Raw genomic sequence first — 4,585 nt, 5'->3', positions numbered from 1 at the left:
TTCTAAAGTGTAATTCTAAAGTGTAATTCTGAAGTGTAATTCTAAAGTGTAATTCTAAAGGGTAATTCTAAAGTGTAATTCTAAAGTGTAATTCTGAAGTGTAATTCGAAAGTGTAATTCTAAAGTGTAATTCTAAAGGGTAATTCTAAAGTGTAATTCTAAAGTGTAATTCTGAAGTGTAATTCGAAAGTGTAATTCTAAAGTGTAATTCTAAAGGGTTCTAAAGTGTAATTCTAAAGGGTAATTCTAAAGGGTAATTCTAAAGTGTAATTCTAAAGTGTAATTCTGAAGTGTAATTCGAAAGTGTAATTCTAAAGTGTAATTCTAAAGGGTAATTCTAAAGTGTAATTCTAAAGGGTTCTAAAGTGTAATTCTAAAGGGTAATTCTAAACTCTAAAGTGTAATTCCAAAGGGTTCTAAAGTGTAATTCTAAACTCTAAAGTGTAATTCTAAAGGGATCTAAAGTGTAATTCTAAAGGGTTCTAAAGTGTAATTCTAAACTCTAAAGTGTAATTCTAAAGGGATCTAAAGTGTAATTCTAAAGGGTTCTAAAGTGTAATTCTAAACTCTAAAGTGTAATTCGAAAGTGTAATTCTAAAGGGTTCTAAAGTGTAATTACAAAGGGTTCTAAAGTGTAATTCTAAAGTGTAATTCTGAAGTGTAATTCTAAAGTGTAATTCTGAAGTGTAATTCGAAATTGTAATTCTAAAGTGTAATCCTAATGGGTAATTCTAAAGTGTAATTCTGAAGTGTAATTCTAAAGTGTAATTCTAAAGTATAATTCTAAAGGGTTCTAAAGTGTAATTCTAAAGGGTTCTAAAGTGTAATTCTAAAGTGTAATTCTAACGTGTAATTCTAAAGTGTAATTCTAAAGGGTAATTCTAAAGGGTAATTCTGAAGTGTAATTCTAAAGTGTAATTCTAAAGGGTAATTCTGAAGGGTAATTCTAAAGGGTAATTCTAAAGGGTAATTCTGAAGTGTAATTCGAAAGGGTAATTCTGAAGGGTAATTCTAAAGGGTAATTCTAAAGGGTAATTCTAAAGGGTAATTCTAAAGGGTAATTCTAAAGGGTAATTCTGAAGTGTAATTCTAAAGGGTAATTCTAAAGTGTAATTCTAAAGTGTAATTCTAACGTGTAATTCTAAAGTGTAATTCTAAAGGGTTCTAAAGTGTAATTCTAAAGTGTAATTCTAAAGGGTAATTATAAAAGGTTATAAAGTGTAATTCTAAAAGGTAATTCTAAAGTGTAATTCTGAAGTGTAATTCTAAAGTGTAATTCTGAAGGGTAATTCTGAAGGGTAATTCTAAAGGGTAATTCTAAAGGGTAATTCTAAAGGGTAATTCTAAAGGGTAATTCTGAATTGTAATTCTAAAGGGTAATTCTAAAGTGTAATTCTAAAGGGTAATTCTAAAGTGTAATTCTCAACTCTAAAGTGTAAATCTAAAGTGTAAATCTAAAGTGTAATTCTAAAGGGTAATTCTAAAGTGTAATTCTAAAGGGTAATTCCAAAGTGTAATTCTGAAGTGTAATTCTAAAGGGGGATTCTAAAGGGTAATTCTAAAGTGTAATTCTAAAGTGTAATTCTAAAGTGTAATTCTAAAGTGTAATTTTAAAGTGTAATTCTAAAGGGTAATTCTAAAGCATAATTCTAAATGGTAATTCTAAAGTGTAATTCTAAAGTGTAATTCTAAAGTGTAATTCTAAAGTGTAATTCTAAATGGTAATTCTAAAGTGTAATTCTAAATGGTAATTCTAAAGGGTTATCCTAAAGCATAATTCTGAAGGGTAATTCTCAAGTGTAATTCTAAAGAGTAATTCTAAAGTGTAATTCTGAAGGGTAATTCTCAAGTGTAATTCTAAAGAGTAATTCTAAAGTGCAATTCTAAAGGGTAATTCTAAACTCTAAAGTGTAATTCTAAAGGGTAATTCTAAAGTGTAATTCTAAAGGGTAATTCTAAAGTGCAATTCAAAAGTGTAAATCTAAAGTGTAATTCTAAAGGATAATTCTAAAGGGTAATTCTAAAGTGTAATTCCAAAGTGTAATTCTAAAGGGTAATTCTAAAGTGTAATTCCAAAGTGTAATTCCAAAGTGTAATTCTAAAGTGTAATTCTAAAGTGTAATTCTGAAGTGTAATTCTGAAGTGTAATTCTGAAGTGTAATTCTAAAGGGTAATTCTAAAGTGTAATTCTAAAGGGTAATTCTAAAGTGTAATTCTAAAGGGTAATTCTAAAGGGTAATTCTACACTCTAAAGTGTAATTCTAAAGGGTAATTCTAAAGTGTAATTCTAAAGAGTATTCTAAAGGGTAATTCTAAAGTGTAATTCTAAAGGGTAATTCTGATGTGTAATTCTAAAGTGTAATTCTCAAGGGTAATTCTGAAGTGTAATTCTAAAGTGTAATTCTAAAGGGTAATTCTAAACTCTAAAGTGTAATTCTAAAGGGTAATTCTAAACTCTAAAGTGTAATTCTAAAGGGTAATTCTAAAGTGTAATTCTAAAGTGTAATTCTAAAGTGTAATTCTAAAGGGTAATTCTGAAGTGTAATTCTAAAGTGTAATTCTAAAGTGTAATTCTAAAGTGTAATTCTCAAGGGTAATTCTGAAGTGTAATTCTAAAGGCTAATTCGAGAGAGTAATTCTGAAATGTAATTCTAAAGTATAATTCTAAAGGGTAATTCCAAAGTGTAATTCTAAAGTGTAATTCTAAAGGGTAATTCTGAAGTGTAATTCTAAAGTGTAATTCTAAAGGGTAATTCTAAACTCTAAAGTGTAATTCTAAAGTGTAATTCTAAAGGCTAATTCTAAAGGGTAATTCTAAAGGGTAATTCCAAAGGGTAATTCTGAAGGGTAATTCTAAAGTGTAATTCTAAAGTGTAATTCTAAAGGGTAATTCTGAAGGGTAATTCTCAAGTGTAATTCTAAAGGGTAATTCTGAAGTTAATTCTAAAGTGTAATTCTAAAGGTTAATTCTAAAGGGTAATTCTAAACTCTAAAGTGTAATTCTAAAGGGTAATTCTAAAGTGTAATTCTAAAGGGTAATTCTAAAGTGCAATTCTAAAGTGTAATTCAAAAGTGTAAATCTAAAGTGTAATTCTAAAGGGTAATTCTAAAGGGTAATTCTAAAGGGTAATTCTAAAGTGTAATTCTAAATGGTAATTCTAAAGGGTAATTCTAAAGCATAATTCTGAAGGGTAATTCTCAAGTGTAATTCTAAAGAGTAATTCTAAAGTGCAATTCTAAAGGGTAATTCTAAACTCTAAAGTGTAATTCTAAAGGGTAATTCTAAAGTGTAATTCTAAAGGGTAATTCTAAAGTGCAATTCTAAAGTGTAATTCAAAAGTGTAAATCTAAAGTGTAATTCTAAAGGGTAATTCTAAAGGGTAATTCTAAAGGGTAATTCTAAAGGGTAATTCTGAAGGGTAATTCTAAAGTGTAATTCTAAAGGGTAATTCTAAAGTGTAATTCCAAAGTGTAATTCTAAAGGGTAATTCTAAAGTGTAATTCCAAAGTGTAATTCCAAAGTGTAATTCTAAAGTGTAATTCTAAAGTGTAATTCTGAAGTGTAATTCTGAAGTGTAATTCTAAAGGGTAATTCTAAAGTGTAATTCTAAAGGGTAATTCTAAAGTGTAATTCTAAAGGGTAATTCTACACTCTAAAGTGTAATTCTAAAGGGTAATTCTAAAGTGTAATTCTAAAGAGTATTCTAAAGGGTAATTCTAAAGTGTAATTCTAAAGGGTAATTCTGATGTGTAATTCTAAAGTGTAATTCTCAAGGGTAATTCTGAAGTGTAATTCTAAAGTGTAATTCTAAAGGGTAATTCTAAAGGGTAATTCTCAACTCTAAAGTGTAATTCTAAAGGGTAATTCTAAACTCTAAAGTGTAATTCTAAAGGGTAATTCTAAAGTGTAATTCTAAAGTGTAATTCTAAAGTGTAATTCTAAAGGGTAATTCTGAAGTGTAATTCTAAAGTGTAATTCTAAAGTGTAATTCTAAAGTGTAATTCTAAAGGGTAATTCTGAAGTGTAATTCTAAAGGCTAATTCGAGAGAGTAATTCTGAAATGTAATTCTAAAGTATAATTCTAAAGGGTAATTCCAAAGTGTAATTCTAAAGTGTAATTCTAAAGGGTAATTCTGAAGTGTAATTCTAAAGTGTAATTCTAAAGGGTAATTCTAAACTCTAAAGTGTAATTCTAAAGTGTAATTCTAAAGGCTAATTCTAAAGGGTAATTCTAAAGGGTAATTCCAAAGGGTAATTCTGAAGGGTAATTCTAAAGTGTAATTCTAAAGTGTAATTCTAAAGGGTAATTCTGAAGGGTAATTCTAAAGTGTAATTCTAAAGGGTAATTCTGAAGTTAATTCTAAAGTGTAATTCTAAAGGGTAATTCTAAACTCTAAAGTGTAATTCTAAAGGGTAATTCTAAAGGGTAATTCTAAAGTGTAATTCTAAAGTGTAATTCTAAAGGGTAATTCTAAAGTGTAATTCTAAAGTGTAATTCTAAAGTGTAATTCTAAATGGTAATTCTAAAGTGTAATTCTAAATGGTAATTCTAAAGGGTTATCCTAAAGGATAATTCTGAAGGGT

The sequence above is a fragment of the Myxine glutinosa genome, chromosome 7 (genome assembly GCF_964187855.1).
Source record: "Myxine glutinosa chromosome 7, kmMyxGlut1.1, whole genome shotgun sequence".
Lineage (NCBI taxonomy): Eukaryota > Metazoa > Chordata > Myxini > Myxiniformes > Myxinidae > Myxine > Myxine glutinosa.
Note: the sequence above shows the minus strand (reverse complement) of the source record.